This window comes from Leptinotarsa decemlineata, unplaced genomic scaffold (genome assembly GCF_025532065.1).
Source record: "Leptinotarsa decemlineata unplaced genomic scaffold, Ldec_3_MD MMD2_tig00026330_RagTag_RagTag, whole genome shotgun sequence".
In the NCBI taxonomy this organism is placed as follows: Eukaryota; Metazoa; Arthropoda; class Insecta; order Coleoptera; family Chrysomelidae; genus Leptinotarsa; species Leptinotarsa decemlineata.
In genome coordinates this window covers 1,290,813-1,311,937 of record NW_027412690.1, presented here as the reverse complement: position 1 = coordinate 1,311,937, position 21,125 = coordinate 1,290,813, and the positions used below count along the sequence as shown (strand labels likewise).

General features: G+C 35.7%; 1 protein-coding gene across 4 annotated transcripts in view; it reads left to right on the top strand.

Moving 5' to 3' along the window:
* Positions 1-21,125, top strand: part of LOC111501902 (transducin-like enhancer protein 4) — a 361,306-nt gene that overhangs the window by 25,126 nt on the left and 315,055 nt on the right. The window contains exon 1 of one of the 4 annotated variants that reach the window (XM_074183017.1): positions 8,332-8,623. The exons of the other annotated variants lie outside the window; for them this stretch is intronic. The gene's annotated coding sequence lies outside the window, so the exon portion shown is untranslated. Of the gene's footprint in view, positions 1-8,331; positions 8,624-21,125 lie in introns of those variants that run through there. 4 annotated transcript variants of the gene reach the window in all.

Here is a 21,125-nt window from a genome sequence, read left to right as displayed (position 1 = left end):
GCTAATTGATAAGCAAGCCGAAAACATGTTGGCGCGTTCAAATGAAAAAATTTCCTAATGCAGAAATAAGCCAAAGCGTTCGCGTAAGGATACCAGATTTATATTGAGCCAAGACGGATAGTCGTAATATAATTGCTATTATTATATCTGTCGAAAAAGAAAAACTTTACAAACTTGGAACTAAACACGGTATTTTAAACCAACTGTAACTATTCAACTATTTATTTTTCAACTACTATGTTCAATAGTTTATTTTTTGTTAACTTTTCATGAAAATTTTGTAAGTTTTTTCATTTAATAAACAAAAACACTACAGTTCATCTATTTTATTACTTTGCCCGAAATAGGGTGGGCATTATTCATAATGGCCGGCCATTATTGATAGTGCGCGTACTTATCAAAATATCCTTAACATATATACTTCTTTGACTTTATGTTTAATAATTTTTCTAGTTCTACAGAATTCTTGATATACAATAAAAAGAGGGTTGAAGACAATATAGATCCTTGGGGAACCCTGCGTTGATGGTGAAAGTACTCGGGAGATATCCATCGACGGCCACCTGCAGGTAACGTTCTTTCAGGAAGCCAACAAACCCTCATGCCACATACGGTCAAAGGTCGCTCGTTGATCTTTGTTTCCGAAAGCCACATTGATGATCGCTCAAGATGTTGAAGCCTCCCAAATATTTAAGGATATAGTGTTTTACGGTGTGATTCCCAGAAAATGGACTCTACTATACTCGTTCAGAATATTACTTTTTCCTCTATACGACGCTGTATAATTTCTATATCTATTCGCTTTCTCATTAAATTAATACGAGACTTTGAAAACAATACGACTTTGAACCTTTTCATCTGATATGACTGACGTGGAATAATTATGAAGTTATTGATTCTGTATATGAAAGATTTAGATAGCTGACGGATTGATTGTGTGATAAACTCGAATCCACTTGAGTATTCCTTTTATAGCGATTCGACGTGTCATTATCGGATAAGATTACTTAATTTCTAAATTGTTGTCTTTAATGGATTTCGAAGAACTTTTTCACCTTTAATTTCATCTTATTGTTGTCGAGTTCTGAAAATGATTATCTGAATGGATGACGATGATAATAATAGGTATTGATTCCATTCATAACGAAACCACTTGAATTGAATAAATTGTCAATTTATAATTTTGTTGAAACCAAATATATATTTATCAATACATAATAGGGGAGCCAGTAAGGGAAAATCGGACACCGCGATACAAAGTTGGTTATCAAGTTGCCTATTTTGGATCTTTTTTGAATGACGTTTTAAAATATTTAGGTAAATCTTAGGGAAATTCCCACTGAAGTTGTCACCAAAAATGTCAACTAATATCAGGTGATTCTTTTTTCTGGTCCATATACAAAATCGGTGATGGTTCATCAGAGACGAAAAGTTGAATTAGAAATCTATAAACGCCACCTCTAACAGCATGAAAACATTACCTACATCAAAATTATCTAATTTCGGTTACTTATTTTCGAACATCCGCTGAGCTTATCGGAATTTTCTATATTTGAAAAGTCATTTGATCTGAAACTGGCAACTTCCCTGTTATTTAATCGACTCTGTATCTCTCATGGTTTCCGATTTTTACAGACTGGCTCTCCTTATATCGGACAGACAGTAGATGCATGAAAAAAATTTCATACATCATTTACAAAAAAGATATTCCAGATATCAACGTAGAATATTTGTTTTTTGTGAATTAAAATTGGAAAATGAACCATTTAAATGCAGCTACCTGAAGAAGTTGCAGTTTCTTCCGCTGAACAGAGTCGAAACAGAATTCTCCATGTATATTTGAATACCTGTTTCACCTGCTCGTTCCAATAGGTTGCCGACTTTAAATGGTGTCATTGTACGTGTCCACAAACTGGTATGAATTTAATAGTGACTGTGGAAGAATAGATTTCAGTAATTGACTCAAGACATTAACGAGAACCGTGAAGAAATTTATTTATTGTCGACAAACGATTTTTTAGTATCTCGTAAAAATAAAAATCCTGTTAGAGCTTTCTATTGATCGAATCTAACTGACCCCAACACCCTAAACAAATAAAACATCCTCGACCATCTAGAAAGCAATGAAAACTTTTTATGGGTTTCGGTATAATTTTATGATAATAAATACTCTGCCCCTACCCATCAATCAGTCTTTATGAAATATGTTTCCCAAGAAAATCAATTAACTTCTTGTAGGGCCTTTAAAATACAACTTTAACACTTACCTGTCTACCTGCTTTTGTTGGTGAAGTCTCGACCCGACGGAATGCTTGCCCGGCGTAAATATTTGTCCACTATTAGGGGAGATAGGGGTTACTTTTCACACCAGAACTGAGTGGCGGAAACTAGTTTTTCTGTAACTTGAATGGCATTTTTGACGATATTGATGAACGGACTTTAATACTCGCATATTGAAAGACAAGACCTCGTTAATCTTTTGCTTGCACATCCATTGAAGACTTTCAAGGGTTGCCTAGAAAGATAATTGGGTAGCTGAAATGGCCCCGAAAGACTATTTCAAAATTAATTTGAAAGAAGTTGAAAAACCAACCTTTTTATCTATGATAAATCATCAAAAAACTTTTTAAAAACAACTCCCTAATTACTAAGTTCAACTCGTACCATTTTCAGAGATATACTGAACTGGCTTTTGGCTAGAGATTTCAAACACTACAGGGTTCAAAGCCCCTCATAATAAACGATATTTACTTAGTCGACTACCTTTCTGTTGGTTTTATTATTCACATTTATATTATTTTCGGTTACATACCCGCATTGGCTTTTGGCTAAAAGTGGTAAACTACTACTTTAACTCCTGAGTTTTTTTATTAAGGTTTAAAATATCAATTCTGTATATTTTTGAAAACACTATAACTTAAGTCAAATGGTTATTCGAGTGTCAATGTTATTTTGGTAATCTTTATGTGAAGTAACTATTAATCTGTGAATCTGCAAAAATATTGATATCTTCGTGGAACATTGAATATAATTTTAAAAAATCAGGGGTAAAATGATAGTAACCGATTATTGTCTGAATATTTCGGCAGGTTTAAAAGAAGTAGTTAGTTCACGATTGTCTATCAATATCCGTGTTAGGAATAACACGTTTAAAGGTAAGACCTCGTTAATCCTTAGCTCGCACAAGTTTCGACTTCTGAGGGTTGTCGTTCGTAGGGCTGCGACAGCTGGTTAATGGAAAAACAGATTTTCTTTTTAAACATCGATCTTCATTGCTAGATTTATTCGTAGGCAGATTTTGAAGGAATTTTTTCGGCAAATTGAATTGTAGCCGTCTTCCTCTCATAATTAGAGGTTTCTATCTATGAAAAAAGGAGTTGAATTAAAACGAATTTTTTTCTCAAAATAAACAATTGTTTTTTGCCAACGTTTCGAATTTAATCAAAATCTTCTTCTGGACTCGAAAAGAAGTTTCTTCGTGATAATATCACTATTTCAAAAACCATCAGACACAGACTATTTAAAAAACATTTCTTCAGAAAAATTATTGGATCACGAAACTAGTTAACTAAATTGAAAATTCTAGAAATGTTTCAAAATTGTCTCCAGGAACAAGTTTTGAAATCTAGAAAATAGACAAGCTTGCCCCAGTTTACCCTAAAAAATCTTGCAGACTTACAAATTCTTAGAACGAAATTCGGTGGCAGTATTTTATTTTCTTATTTTTGTCTCCATTTTTAACGACCATGTAGCTGTATGGATGTGATGTGTATGGCAGATAAGAGCGGAGTTAATTTAATGCGGACTGCTCGAAAATTCCTGTTCCATGATATTGTCCATCGTTATCTGTGAGTTGCTGAATTTGGTAGATTTTTTTCCATTAACTAACTCGTAAAATTTATATATGTGGTGATTCGAAACTTTGGGAAAGTTTGGTTTTATTTATACAGGAAAGTTCATATATAAGTATTATAGAAAATACTATAAGTAGTTGACAAACGTATCTTGTTCGGAATGTTATTAGTAGTTCATTTCCCAAGTTCTTCAATATAGTTTTCTTTTCTTGTTTATTAATCCGCCTAGAAACAAATACTTATTTTCATTATTCTTTGAAACTCAATAATTGATACACTTTTAGTTTGTTCGATGATAAACGTTGTGACTTTGTTGTATGGTTTTTATCAATATGGTTAACCATTTTGATACAATTCAATAGCAATTTTCATTCAAATTCTTGTATTGGTCAAACAGAAAGAACATTTTTCAAAAGAACAAAAGTATATACAGAAGGTTCCTGTACGAAGATCATAATAATTTTCAAAGAGTAACGAATAGCCTCTGACGTAGAGTGAATCAAAAACAAGTACTGTCGCCAGTAGACTGTCTATTTCATGTCCTGAAGACGGCAACTTGGTTGGTGAAACGCGCTTCGGGAAAAGTAATGAATTTCTGGATTGACAACAGCAGGGAATACTGCTCTCACTTCGATGGCACTACCTACCTATTAGTTTTTTTGGATATTCCGATAGATATTTGGAGAGGCTTATGAAAACTAGCAGTGGACGTTTAGATACTTAATTTTATAGTCTATTTCTGATTATGTTTCTTTCAGTGCCAATTTTCAATATGTTGCTTTTTGCTAGATAGTATTAGGTACCTTTAAGCTAATAGAAGCAAATAGTAATTTTAAATTTGAAATAATTTCAGGCTCCTTCATTACCCCATTTAAAAATTCTTCATTCGTGGTTTCTATTGAATATTCAGCTGATTTACTCAGGTAAATATGATAAAGCTTCTCTCTTTTTTTTTTAATGGTCTTTGCTTCCCTTCGGCGCATTAGGCAAATGATAAAAGCTAAAATAATTTCAATTTGATTCTGCCAGCTTCATGTTTAGATGGGCAAACATTCCTATTATCTATATTTATATTTATCTCTGAAATAATTTCAATTTGATTCTGCCAGCTTCATGTTGAGATGGAACCTGAGATGGGCAAAGTTTCCTATATTTATATTTGCCTCATACTTGAAGAGTTTTTTTTCAGAGAAAGATTCCCCTTAAACAATGTATGCAGAATATAAATTTCAAACTAGGTGGATCTGCCAGCTTAGCAGTAAAGATAGCAGAACCTATTAATTGGAAAAACAACACATGAATAATAAGTGATAAGGTGGAAAAAGATACTAAAATAAGCCTAAATTTATTGTGTAGTTTGATTTAACAAAATGTTCCACAATAAATCCATTGAATGGAGAGCACAAAAACAATTCGAGTAAAAAATTAGACTAAGCTTCTAATTTGCTCGGAAACGCTTCGAACAATATCTCCTTTTATGTATGGAAGCAGTAGGTTAACATTTTTAACACTTGATAAGTTGAAAAGTTGTATATTGCATAACCTGTATGTATTCCTCATTAGTATGCCAAACATGTTGATCGATATCACTGAACCAGAATTTCTTCATCACATATTTTCAAACTGTTAAATGCATCTGACCTCGTCCAACAGATGTTGGCATGCTTTGAAAATTAGTACAATTTTCATCAAATCGTGATGAATCAAAATCCCCTCCTTATTTCTTTATCCCTACCTGAATTTATCGATTTCACTTTGACCGGCTAGAACAAAGAACCAGCATGCCAGAAATGATAACTGCCGTTGTGGAATTCGAATTCCCAATCATTCAGCTATTTCAAACATTTACATAACGATGAGACTATTAAGTTATTTCTTGGCAAGGCAACTCATAACAAATATCGTTCATTATGAAGCCATTAAGTTCAGATAAATCGTTTCCCGTTGAAAAATAATAGCAGTCATGTGAAATTAACGGCTTGCAGGAAACAAATTTCTATTATTTCAAAACTATTTCATGATGATAATTTTTCGCGCGTGGGAGTTGGATTTATTCTGAAGGTTCTTTAGTTGTTTTATCCCTGGACTATTCACTACAGTGGCCAAGAACTGTTTAACACTCACCTAAAAATTATAAAAATCTTATATACAAGAATGGTCAAATCCATGTATGTGTTGAAGGATCTTCAATCGACGGCAGAATTGACGTAGATTTGGCGGGGCGTTCTTATACGGAATAACGCAGAGTGGTCGGCTATGGTCTTCTCATGTCGCTTTGAGGTCACCACTCTTCAAAGGGGTCTGCAAACGGCAGCGATAGTCATTCCAGAATGTTGCCGGATTGGTGATGAAACCTCTAGGAAAGAAACTCTCTCGTCTAGCTCAGTACGTTGACGGCGACACGCATAACAACTACTCTATTTATCCTACGAATACCTACCGTTACCTGCACGGGGTAACAGGTAACGGCTGGTCTTCCTAGTATCAAACTCTGCACGCTCACAAGACCGGTTGTCACTTTTAAGCGACATCTGGTATCTGCTTGTCCCGGAGTGCCAAGTCTTTTAAGTGAAATAATATCAGGAGCGCCTATCGAAACCCATCGGTGGTCAGTCCAACACAGGAACGGAGATGAGCATTATTGAGGTTTTCTGGGATCAGCATTCCTTAACAATTATCTGTGTTAACTCTTAGGCATTTGTAAAAGTTGAATTGAAAACTAACTTAGACATCCACAAAAGACTTCACTATATCACTTTGCCGATTCAACCCCTGAGAAAACGTATGTACATTGAAATGAGGGGATACACCATCCTGCTGGAACGTTCTAAAGTCTTGGATATGTACATTCTTGAACCATGCTCTCTCCTAAAGCTTAAGATAAAACTTTCCCCACAGATTCCTCGGCTGATGTGCATCCTGACTAGCTTCGAGTAGTCCTGCTGTTTCGCGTTTCGTGAGATTCAACTTTAACCTATTTTGGTTTGTAGTCAGCTTTCGATGTATCGGCTCCTCGTTATCTGAAATTGTTTGATTTCCTGGCTCTACTATGTGAAGTGTTTGCATGGTGGCCCCTTATTCCTGACTGATCTTGTGTTTGTAATGTTCAGAGCAATGTGTGTCTGTGTAGTATTGGATTATGCTTGTGTATCTCTTTTCTATATGTATCACTATACTTGGTGGTCTTTGGTTTTGCTCTTTCACCCTGTTGTGCTTGTCTCTCGCACGGAATCTGGGGTCATGCCTGTTCAGTGTGTCGTGGAGATCATGCAGCACATGGTTTGAGGTATATTTCTAGGAGCGTTGATGGCCATTTGCCATCTCTGGCTCCAAGCAGGATCAGGGGAAGTAGGATTGTCTTGGTTAGGAGCAGGTTACTTGAAGATTCATGATACTCCTGCGTCCTATGATGGGGTTACGGTTTTGTGGAAGGGCTTTTGCCAGCCCCAATTTATAAGTGGTATGGGCCCCCACTTTTTTCTGGAACGAGTGATTCAAGATGGCATCACTTCTATCTACATTTGTAAATATTGTAGGTTGTTTATGTGGACCAATTCAGACAACCTTTTACTTGTACCACTCTTTGTCTTGAGAATTTTTAGGATTTGTCAAATTATACAGCATAATTTCTACCAGGTTTTTACAAACACCATCAACCCTCAGTTGTCAACAATCAGTTGAGTTCAGTTAATCCCACAGTGTTCAGACTTATATCATATCGTGAAATACATAAATATTTGTAGTTGTAGGTCTTCAATTAGATTAGATGAGGACATGCTCATTATTGATTTTGTCTTACTGGTCCTAAAAGTTGAAATTCCAGAACTTTCAAGGTCACCAATTTTAATAAATGCATTTATCGACTAGAAATAACACAAAAACAAGAACTAATATATATGAATCGACCCTTAAAGCTGTCATTTGCTGACTCTTGGACTAACCCTTGTCTGATATTTGAAGACAAACACTTCCAATTGTCTTGACTTTTCCGCAAATGTATAATTCATTATACATCTGGAAGTAAATGATAGATGACTCTTTGTTAATTTTAGCAAGCTGAGTCATGGTGGTCCCCTCAATTGAGTTCGCAATCATTGGTAATAAACCCGCAATCGTAAAAGACCGTTTCTCTTCTGAATTGGCACTTAGCGAGACAACTCGGAATGATTTATATTAATATGACTAATAAACAAATGCTGTTATGGAAGTATTGCGTCAAATATGGCCAACAGCGTAATGTATGCCATGTAAACGTGTTTCATAGAAGTCAGAAATCTCAAAGAAGGCCGTAGTCTAGTAATAGGGCATATCGATGTTTAAAAATCAAAGACTAGAGACATGAGAGACGAGAAAATAAAAACCTCAGTAATGTAGACAAAAAATCTAGAGCATTACTAAAAATAAAATATATGACTAGAGTGACATTCTGTCATACCTCTTAAACAGATGTCAGCAAGTTGCATGCGGAAAAAGTTGCAGATAAATTATGCGAAAGATGCAAAACAAGCCAATGACAGAATGGTTTGAGAATGTCGTGAAGAAGAGAAATATTAACCGGCAGTAAATAGAAACTATAGGTACCTGCTACCTTACACGGGAAAACCTTTGTAAAACTCCAATTGAGAGAAAAAAAATGAAGAAATGTAAAGAAATGATCAGTTTAGATTAGACTGTTTCACTGTCCATTCAGAACATTCAGCTTCAGTGATTTGAAGTAGGAAACACTATTGTTGAACTGGGTATAATGAAAATATGGGAGGAAAAAGAAGGTAAGCCCATGTTCTCTGCTATGTTTTCGGGAAGAAAAGAACAGTCCAGACAGCTAAGTAATTCTTGAAATTTAAAGAAAGGTGGATATTTTTTCGATAGAACTATTTCGAAATATTCGAAGAGGGAGGGTTCATTAAACTTCGCTCCCAAGTTTAATCAAGCATTGATATGTCGATGAACAATGAATCTTAACCCAACTAGCGATCTACTGAACCACTTTTTGATTCTTCATCTTTCCTATTAGTTGCTTGCTTAATTGATTATGGCTCTGCTATCTGGAGCAATTTGCTATTCTTGGGTGATTCGATCTTCACCTTTTCTGTGGCGTTGGAGATGTTTCATACGAAGTGGTACTTCAATGGAATCTCCGCTCTACCGCCGATGAGAAAGACCGCGATACGTCCGCTCTCCTCGACGGCAGAACCGGAATTCCGCAATCTCCCACTGTCACTGTTATAATGCTACTTAATGTTACTCAATGCAAGTACCATATGAACTTTTATCTCCCGATAACTGAAGTATACTTAGCTTATCAACCTAACAATACTTCGGTTTCTATTGCAATAAAAAATATACAGTACACATATATACTATATCTGTCTACGAAACAGCTTGTGAAACATCGCGTAAATCAAATATTTGATGGAAAAATATGTTGTGCCAACAGAAAGCTCATGACACCTAAAATCCATTAATGAACAGTCAATAAAATATCGTCTCTGTAAATTCCATTATCTTTATTACAGATTACTTAAGATATTTGCGCAAACCATCAAAAAAATTTCCAGGGATCATCGTAAAATTAATATTTATTTGTCACTTGACGATGAAATGTGATATTTGCTCAAATTATTGAAATAAATATTCGTTGAATTTGCCAAATACTCGGAACATACACAAATATTGAGATAGCCGCCTTTGCACTGCGACAAAATCACCGAATTTGCAACATAGTATTTTTAGATATACGTATATTATTCATAAATCCAACGGGAATAAAATATGCAGATCGGGAGCTATGTCTATATCCTTTGACGTCAAACAGTCAGAACACGACTTCCCCATTCAATTTGGTGGCGAACACTTTCCTGCTTTACAAGACAATATGAGGTTAACCTGTAAACATTATGTGGTCAGACTAGAAATGAGTTTTTAATGCTTTTGAATGGCGAGATCGAGCACAGAAGCTGGATAGAGATACAAATTTGGTTTGCTCTTTCAGTCGAAAACAGGTTTTCAATTGACATGACAGTTCATTAATTGGAAATACATTTTTTCAAATGTCAATGACAATAATATAAATATTTATTCATTATGGCTATGAGGTTTAAGTATAGATATGAAAGCAGTGAATATAATGACAAATGTTCGTTCATATAATGGTAGTATAAATGTGTATTTATTGAGTAAAATACCTTTTATGCGAGGAGGACAAATATGAACGTATTTATACCGTTCAAGATATAGACATAGTTTTTCGAATCGAAAGTGTCACATAGATGCCAAACTTTATATTGGTCAAACGAGAACTTTTTTTAAAATAATAAAAGTACATAACAGTTCGTGGTCTGTTAAAAAAATAAGGTAAATATAAAAATTTCGCGGGCTACGTTTAGCGATTTGTTTATTTTTTATGTTGGTACACTCGTCTCGAACATATGTTCACTGTTTCAGCTGTTTAGTTCGATGGTGAGAGGCATAAAACTTGGAAGTGTTTTGTGTGTTCGACGATTTTTCGCTATCAAAACAAAATGATTGAAGAATTTTCACGGATTTTTTTCTAAAAAATGGAACTGAGTGCTTGAAATGTTTACAATGGCCTACTGTGATTGTACTCTGAGTCAGAATAATATATTCAAGTGGAACAAGCTTTCCACAGATGGTCGAGAAGATGTCAATGACAACGCTTGCCCTGGACGACCCCGCACATCAACAACCGATAGAAATGTTGAGAAAGTAAGAAAATTGTTATGGACAATCGTCGAATCACTATTAGAGAAGTTGCTGTGGATGTCTGCATATCGGTTGGCTTATGCCATGCAAGTTTTTCGGAATTTTGGACATGAAGCGTGTGACAGCGAAGTTCACTCCAAAATTGCTGAATTTTGACCAAAAAAACCGTCGCATGAGCATCGTCAGAATAGATGAATGACGTCAATTCAGTTTGTACTCCAAACATTCGTTATTAAATTTAAACAGATAAAATTTACAGGAACGCTACACAACGTATAATATATGAATATTGATAGGTTATATTTTATTCGTAGAAACCTAACATCCTTATGGTGTATTTCCCGAAATTGCATGTCGAAAACACTCATCTCTAACGCCTCATCAACACCTTCATGAACTTCAGAAGACGAAAACACGCATTTCTCGTTCAAGATTACGACTTTTTTTCACCAGATAATACAATTCCGATCTTGTCACGATTACGGTACTTTCTTTTTCTCTATTTAAATGACTGTAGGAAACCAAATAAGTGATAGTCTTAAAGCGCTATACCCGGATTATTTGCTGGATGTGGCAACAAACAAGTTCACTTATATTCTAACGAGTGTTTTGTGATGACAGAGTTTTTTGTGAGTCTTTTCAATTGTTGTCAATTGAGGACAATTTTCACTCCATCTCCTAGAAGTACAGAAATTTAGGAAATCCAAGATATTCCACCAGACAAACAATAATTTGTTGATTTGCGCTTTTGCCCGAGAGTTACCCACCTGACACGACAAAGGTTGACATAAAGGTCCTATTTCTGATCTCCACTCGAGAAGTGGTTAGGCTGAATTGACTACTGAGCAACGATGTGCACACTGTGACTTCATTGCTCTTCTGGCCTTCAGTCAGACTGTGCGGAACCCAAACTTCACTCATGTAGGTTTTCCCCATAGACATATATGGGTTCTCTATGAAGACATTGGAATACTCAATTTCGATTATAAACAAAACAGTGTCTCTAAGAAATAACATCAATTAAAAGTATAACTTTTTTTGGAAAGAACTTTCTCAACAAACTAATATTAGGAGATTTGCGACTCGATCGAAGAAGTTAGACGTATTCGCTGTTGCCACCTAATTACATAGCCTAAAGATTGAAATGTTATTGACCAATCCATGCATTAGATGGAGGAGTTCAAAGAAAAGTATCGAAAAAATCTAATCAATATAAAATGTTGCTGAACGAGTCCATTGAAACACCGAAACCTTCCGTGGGATTCGGTCTCCGGTATCCCCTACTTTGTTTCACTTTCAGAGGCCGTACCGCAGTTCATTATGGAAAATCATACATAGCATATAAATAATAATTACAGAGTACGATGAACTACAGTCTCGAATCTGTTCATCTGGAAATCCAGCTAGAGTTTCGCTGCTGTGGCACAATTTTGATTCCTTCTTTGAAATGTGAAACATATAGGCATCCCCTTTGTGGAAATGTACGCAAATTAATAATGCCCAATAGTTTCTAATCGAACAGAATGAATCGACAGGCATGTGAGATTTGTGAATAGATCGAGTGGACTAACCAGGAATGCGCCGTTGCCACATAGTAAAAGGATATCACAGAATAAATTAACTTACAGATTGGAAGCTCTGCCTATTTCATTTAATTTTAAAACAAGCATTACCCGCAAACACCAGAACTGCAAGTCTCTTCTCGACGAGAAGTTGACCTCTTCAGAAGATGGAGCAGACCAGATCTACTTCTACCCAGCCACCCTCAGCTGTGGCAGTACCAAAATCTTTGGTAAGGAACCAAAAACTGTTTCAATAAAGCAGGGATGGCCCCAAAACAATTAAAGGGTTTACACAGGACATTGTGAGGACACCTACATAAAATAGGGCTGTAAAACAGGGATCGCAGCAGAGACAGCCCGTCATGTTTTATGTGAATGTGATGCACTGGATCACAGAACAGTTCTGAAACAACCCGAATTATGTCCAGATGATTATTACAAACATCCAACAGGGGACCTGTACAAACTAGTATATGGAACAAGATTGTTCGTATGTGGGTCATAAAAAAGATAAATAATGGGGCTGCAATGTTTTCCGGAGACTTGGAAGAAATTCATAACCAGATGGCTTCCAAGTATTAGAAGAAAAAATACTCATTGTGTTAGGTTGTTGACGATCAACTAGTGTCATTACGTAAAAATTGAGAAATGAAACTTCATATGTTTTTAATCACTTGTATTTGTATCTAATTTTTCAAGCGAATACAATAAACAGAATATAACATCGTTCAAATGTCCACCACAGCTTCTCTGGGTGGAGCGCATCCGAAACGTCCATTTTTCCATGACTTTTGCGCATGAAGCAGCCTGAATTTGACCGATGGTATGGATTATGTTGGCTTTGAGAACCGCTGTGGTTTGTGTCTTATTGGTTACACCCCACAAGAAAAAGTCAAACGGAGTAAATCCCATGATCTTGGTGGCCACTTCACATCACCTCCACATGAGATGACCATGCCCTTAAATCGCTCGTGCAGAATATCCAAAGTGGCATGAGCTGTGTGTCACGTTGCGTCCTCTTGAAACCACATGTCGATGGTGTCCAGATCATCCAATTCAGGCAAAAAGCAGTTGGTAATCATCGGCCTATAGTGGTCTCCATTGACACTGATGTTCTGGCCAACGTAATTCTCAAAGAAATATGTACAGCCCAAAATCTAGGGAAGACCCTAAAATTGAGATAAATCAATGATATATTCGGCCCAAAGCCATGAGAATGCAACAAAGTAATAGCGATAGCTACATCAGAAAACAAAATCAATCACAAACCTAGGATACATGCAGTGGATTAGCTAGACGTAGAGAAATGATAGGCAGAATACAATCTTTTGCGGACAAAATATGAGGGTTTCAATAAACGTCGAAGAGAAAATTTCATTGAACGAGTCCCTACAAAATAACTGACACTTTTCGTGCGATTCGCTCACCGATTTCGTTATACTTTCGGTGGCCGTTCATCCGTTCATTTTAATTTCTGGTACGCAACCATCAGTAGCGGTAGCAGTGATAGTGTGAAACGAGGTGTATTTCCGCGCTCTAGCGGACCGAGACTAATTCGATACTTATTTTTCTTTGCAGAGGTATCGTTTACATGGTCTTTGTTACCGTGACGGCTGGCACATCGGGATTAGTTATTACCCGTCGTTGTTTGTTTATGTTGTTGTTGTTCCGAGGGGGCTCTTATCTGAAATTACATTTGTTTTTTCTGTTCGAGATTAGCTCGTCGACGTGGGACTTCAATCTTTAGAGGTTCTTTGGAACCGGTACCGGGCCAGGTCGGCAGAATATTATTCTTTCGACCTTGATAACATTCCAATGCCCCTATTGAGATTGTCGTTTCAAATAACACGACACAAATAACTTGAGAAATTTCTGTGGCAAAATAAACTCCGATTTGATGTCAGAGGGGGGTAAATGAATATTACTAGAGTTTTTTCCAAACACCAAACCGTTAGTTTAACACCTCGACACGTGTTTCGATCACCAAGAGGAAGATCAGTTTGATCTTTCTCTTCAAGATGATCATTTGGTGATCATCTTCAAGAACCTGTTCCAAATTTTGTTGCTTTTATCTAACAGATACCTACATTCCAGTTGGGTTCTACTAGCTCAAAGTACAGCTGACACAACCCAAAACAAAATATTTTGACTCATTGTCCATAATTTTTGGATCATGTCAGGCCAATGGCATCGATTATTTGTGTTTTTATTTTTTTACAGTCGAAATCCTCGATATTTGGAAATTTTGAATGTCGCAATAATTTGATTTTATGAATGTCGCTATAATTTGCTTTTATGTTGTTGTATTTTAGGTTTTGTGAACGACGCTCTACGATTTTCAACTTGTTGGTTTTTGAAAAAAACAGTGGCAACTGCTAGCTTAACCTGAACAGAACGTACTAAGTAAAAAAAACAAAAAAATATCTCTAGGGAATAGGGAAAAGTTGATAGATTGTTTTCAAGATCAAACGCCAATCTAGTAATAAGTTTTGAATTTATTTGTTTTCCATCCTATTGGAATCAAGAATTGATGATTCTGTAGATTTTAAAGTATTAACACATTTATGACAACCACGATCAAATTTTTTTCAGTTTGAAAGCTACGCTCCCGAGTTTCATTCTAATGGAGCTCAATGTTTAAAATTCTGAATACTCTATATGTAATGCTCTATATGTAATATAGAGGCGTATGTGATTTCCAATGATAGTATTAGTCTTGAATATGTGAAAATTTCAGAACAACTAAGTTCTTCTGTTGACGACATTTACAAAATAATAAAGAATAATTATTTATATTTACTATTTAGATGCTTCTATTGCGTGTTGAAAATACTTGAAAATTGCAATCTTTTTTTATTTTCAGGTAAGTCAACCATGAGTTCTTGCTGCCAATTCTTTGAGTGGCTATTTCAGTGAGTATGTTATAATAATATTTTGTTCATAACGTACGTTTTGTTGTTGTTTTGTTGTTTATATCAAAAAACAGATACGTCGCGCCAGTGAAACAAAATACTACTTGAATTTTGCAATAAAAGTTTCATGGAAAAAAAATATAACTCGATCATCGAGAAAATTTCCAATAACCGGTCAAAGTATTTACTCAAACCTAATCAATAAAATCATTAAAACGCCAATGTTTACGCGATATGAATGAAAACAACAGAGTGCTTTGCATTTCGACCAGCTATTAACAACCCGGGATTTTAATAAACACATAATATTTAAACGTTTATCTTAGCGGTGGAATTTGTTTCGATTTCGAGGTAATAGCGGTTGAGCTAGAAAAATAAATAAAAATCGAAACCGCAGTTTAATCGCTTTTTCCCCGGAAACTGGTTCATTATCGAAACGTTTGGAAAACCTCAACGACTGATATGGAACGGCTTCCTATGACTGACCGACCGAAACTCCGGCTTATTCGATTATATTTTGTTTTTCGTGGTCGTTGAAGATTAAAACAATGAGTACTGGGTGACAGTATGAAAGTTTTGCCTCTAGATTCAAAACTAACGACCATATCAGAGTCGGTTTAAGTTCAGAGTTGACCTCCGTTTTTTTGGTGCCTGAAACTGCTTCCAAGTCTCTGGAAAAAACTGCAGCCTTATAAGATCATTGCTTTTCTGCACATGTATCGCAGTATTTAACTTTTCTGACAATTGTATCCCTTAACTAAAAGTTTTAGAGTTACTTAATCCCTACTTTGATTCACTTGATGAATAACGCTATGGTTGACTTGAAGTTATCTACCAAACCTTCTTGCTCCATGTTTATATAACAGGCATAATCCAGTGCTGTACATCTATTATGGTTTCTGTTATAAGGTTCCAAAACAGTGACGACATTCCAAGAGAAGAGTATATTGCTACCCGCCACTGCTGCTTCTTCCAAAATAGTTTTGTATAACCAATCTACATCTAAACAGGTACTCTATCCTGCCATAGCTTGTAATATCGATGAATCTTCTCCATGACTCCTGAACGACTGATTCATAGGGCGTATTATCTAATGCGCCCTCCCTATCTAAGAAACCCGTTAAAAGTACTTGTTATTGAAAACATATTTTGATTTTTGAGCACTTTTCCAAACAAATCTGGCAAAGATAAATCAATAGAAACAATCAGTGGAAAAACCATGTGCCCTTTTGATAAGCAAAAGTCGTCTTTTTTCACAACGGGTAAAAGTGTTTCATCAACAAGAAAATACCAATATGTAATGGAATGGAGGAATATTCTCATAATAGTGGATGAAAGTAACAATGTCAATATCATTCTGGGTTCTTAGGCACTCTATGGAATTCTTAGATAACTTCTGTTCACCGTTCATCTGTCTCACCAGAAAAACTCCCTTTTGGTTTCAATAAATGTATCATCTTTCCAACCAACCGATTTCCTGGAGTCTTTGAAGTCCACTAGATACTCGTTAGAACAAGAGGATTGCTCCGAATTCTTGGGGTTCTTATTGAATACTCTTCGTGAGCAAAAAAATAGCAAAATCAATACATATGATCGCTCTAAATTGAATCATTCCGTATAATTATTCGTCATGTGTTTGTAGATCTTTTACTGGAAAAATCCTCACTTGTTTACCTTGTAGTAAATGTTGAAGAGGTAGCACAAACGTATGTGATTTTCTGTAACTTCAACTAACGTTTCCTAATATGACTGATAACCAGTTCGTGCAAAGCTTATTGTTAAATCATCTGAAAATGGAACTTTCAACGGGTGTATTGCCAAACATGCGTCAAATTAACTGACTATTATCAGAAAACAAGTATAGCTGAGGCACCAGTCAATCTAATAATAACACAGATGATCTTCAAACATGACTCAACCTCTGACTTAAGCACCAAACTCTTACGAAGGTTCGAAATAGATGAACGCTTTAATCTAGCAGACCACTTTTATAATCTTCATGAAGTCATTATTCACTGTGGTTCTGGCGTTAAATCTTATCATTATTACGCATTGGTCAAAGACGAAACGGACTGGTTTAAGTTTGACGATAGTCGTGTCACTAAATGTTCTGGTAATGTCATGAATTTATTGGAGCCTCTGGAGACACCATATATTTCATTTTATGAAAAAGAGGGCATTGGCAGATCAAGATCTTCAGATGATGTGGTGCTGCAGGTTTTTCCGGGTTTTCCTGCAGCTGAAGAAGCAAAGGCGCCACTGGAATCAATGAAGTCCCCCGGAGCGCCAATTGATTTTCGTTGTTTCATAATTTCATGATTTGTATTACTTTCTTTTTTAATATATTTGAATTTTCCAAAATAAAAGGGGTTAAACACATCTATTCGTGAACCATCAATAACCTTGTTTCCAATTACGCCGACGAATTTCCCCAGATTGTTGGAAATTAACAAGGCTCGAGGTACGTATATGTAGAGAAGGAATTTTGGATTAACAAGCTAGGCTATGTTAGGATAGTTCTTAATGATGAAATAAGTTTTTTGAAGATGATCATTTGGTGATTGAAACACGTGTCTAGGTGTTAAAAATAGCGGTTTGGTGTTGAAAATAAGTTTTGTAAAAGCTGTGTCTTATTATAATTCCCCAAATGTAAATAATTCGTTTCCAGGTCCTAAACTGTTTATTTCTAGGAAAGAAGGATACAAATGAATCAAAATGATATTCATTGAAAAATATATTCATTCTCGAAATATCAGATAAGAGAATTACATTGGCTCAACCGTGATTACCTGTAACAGATAAAAGCTTTCCCGAGAAAATGTTAAATTTATTTGAATAAACCACTATCTACCATTAGTTATTAAATCTGTTGAATCGAAATATCAGATAATCATTATTTGTAACAATATTATTGCCATGCCAGATGAACTCATGAATTATTTTATATTCGTGGCAGGGTTATAATTACGAAAACACAATTTCTACCTCAATAATATCATATATTGCTCCGATAGTAGTTGCAGATTATTCACGATAGATATGAGCTGGAATATTAAAATTGTTATTATCATTGCCCATGTAAATTCAGCGATATATTTTACTGGGTGGAATTGTCGTAATTTCGTAATATAATTTGCGTAGCAATGCTGGATGATCGAATGTGCTATTGCGATATCTAATTGGAAAAGAATGGTTTTTGAAACTTCCGGAATATCTTTCATAAACACCCAATTCAAAAATCATTTTTTGTCATTTTAACAGAAGAAGAATAGAATAAGATTACAAGCTAGCAATCAATACGGACAAAGTATCAAATAAATACTATTGTGGATTCCGAAGCAACCATTCTTTAACTGATTAATACATGTTTTTTATTAGACTTTAAGCAAGCCTTCGATGCATTTAATAGAAACAAAGGAAATACAATATTTACAGAAAATGCACCTGATACAGGTGACACCAGAAGAAACCATTTGTAATATGGGAAGTTTTAAAGTTAATCTAGAAGGCAGATCCACTCTCTCAAGTGTTCTATTCAATGTAGTCTACATTCTCAGAGAAGCAAACATGAAATAGATGGAAGTATTTTTCAACTAGTCTTCAATGTCTTGCATATACAGTTTACTCGATCAAAAAAGGTATTGATACGAGTAGATAGAGCAAAGAAAAAACAGCAAGAAAAAAAGCTTGAAACACAACGAAAAGATGACAAAATCCCCATGAATGTAAAGCCTGAATTGACGAGCAGTTTGAGAATTAGTAGTATACTTGAAAAACCAAGAAAATAAAGGCTGAAAACTCAATGATTTGTAAATGACGAGGCGGTCCCGAAAATAAGTAAATCAGTTCCTGTCATAGATATCCGCCTGAAATACAGTGACGTTGAATCCGAGGTAGGGATTGTTCCTAGGTCTGCATCTGTAGACACTTTCACCATCCATCAGGAAATCACCAACTATCTGTTCATCCTCAAGGAGGATCCAGTTGTCTCTATTTGGGATTAGGACTTATTGTAGCCGGTTGACAATATACACATTTCTGTACGTTGTTCATCTAAACTCCCTCCGAAAACATGTGGAGATAAGGTAGGTCTAGAAGACAAGAGACAGTGTTTTGACATGTGACATGTTTTGTTGGTCTAAGTTCTGTTTGAGCTTTGAAATAAAAAATGTTATGATGTCACCACGTTCAGTAGTATAAGTGCTGGAGTATAGATGTGAGGTGTTTTCTAAATACAGATGCTAGCTATGACAACATTGGGAAAGAGTCGATCTCCGTTACAAAAAAAGTACTCATAATTGTTCAAAAACCAGTCGGCGACTATTGATTAGTATCATCGACCAAATTCCAACAGTTGATCACCATAAAGCTCCTCATAACAAACAAACACTCTGAAATGGTTACGAAACCGCCTCCAGGGGTGGTGACTGATGCCATTGCGTGATTCCGTGCCCAGAACGACACCCATGCAATGAATGCATAATCGCTTATTTCGTTCCTTTTCGAGTGTGTGGGTTACTTTATCTTCGAATATTATCTTGTCACGGTTAAGCTTTCGAAATGGTTAATTCCAGCCTTTTGTGCTCCATTCAAGCGTGAAGAGAGCCGGCATGAATTTTTTATAAAAGAGTGTTTGCCACGGATGCCGTTATTCTTGCATTTAGCTTTGAATTATTCTTCATTCTCTTTTGAAAAAAACCTTATAAATATTAAACGAGGCTCGGTTTGTATTCCCGTGATGTCGCGGACAGACAGATAATAACCTATTGATATTGTGCTCATAAAGTATGCATTGTTGGTTTTCTTTTCTATTAAAAACGTCGTCGTCATTCTGTTTGGGTCGGGTTTCGTTATTAGTTTTTAACTTTTACTCACGATGAATGAATGTGACGCCGTGCGTGGAATGAATTTTTAGTGGCAGAAGTGGGAACTGTGTGATTCTGAGATTTTTTAAGTAATAATGGTCCCGCGAGCGTCGACTAACTTTTATGTTTGACAAGATAGACTCCTAATTGCTTTGGAGCATGCATCGTCTTCCCGACCGTTTTGTACTTATTTCATGAATGAATTGATTTATTCACTTCAGGACTCTATTTGATCACTAGATGCAGGATTTACCTGCAGTACCTGCACTAAGGCGTTCTGATCGCATACAAGAACAAACAAGAGGATAAAACGTTCAGTTTGAATAGAACCTTGAATATGATAGCACAGCCAGCTATCGAAAGCGCTCGCATATAATATATAGAAGTTATAAAGCTTCAAATCGTTTTTGTGGCATATGTTAATATTAAAATACTGAAAATAAAGGAAAGTTGTTGCATCATTCAAAACTTCAAAGAATAATAAGAAGAATAATATAATGAACATATCTGAATATATCCTATAAATTTGAAAATCGGTGGAATTATACCTTCACCAGTAATTTTCATTTTCAAATTTTTGGAGCGAGCAGTTATTTTTGTCATCACAAACTGTTTAGTGATTTCAGAATGCCTTTCTAATAAGTGAGTCGCCTATCACAGCTGGTTTTTCTTTGTTGCTTATGCTTTGGTGATCTGTCACACTGAACAGTTGTGACATATAATTTTCTTTTGCCGCAAGATTGTTCTGAATTCATCAAATGATGTCACCCCATTGAGGAATGGATGTGACAAGGTTAAACTACTTATTAATGAGAAATCGGCTTTGCTCTGCCTTTTTTGTATATTCATACACCGATCTAGTTGATGTAGTACCGGAACCAAAAATACGAATAGTCTATAGTACGTGTCAAGTAAGATGAGTCAGCGCAGAAACGTAAAATCGTTCTGTGTTAAAAGACTCCGCCCACTTAAGTCACTTAAGTCACTTTCGCCAATTTACTATTGACAACAGTTTTTGTGAGCATAGCTATCTTCTGGGACGGGTACAATTTGCTTTTGAATGCAGATAAAAATCTTATCTTAGTCGGCGTATACCGATCGTACTATGAAAATTCCTAATTAATCAACCGACTCAAATCCGCTCCACACCTCGTCAAATCCGTCCATCTTGCAGAGCAATTCGACCGGAATTCCTGACATCACGAGAAC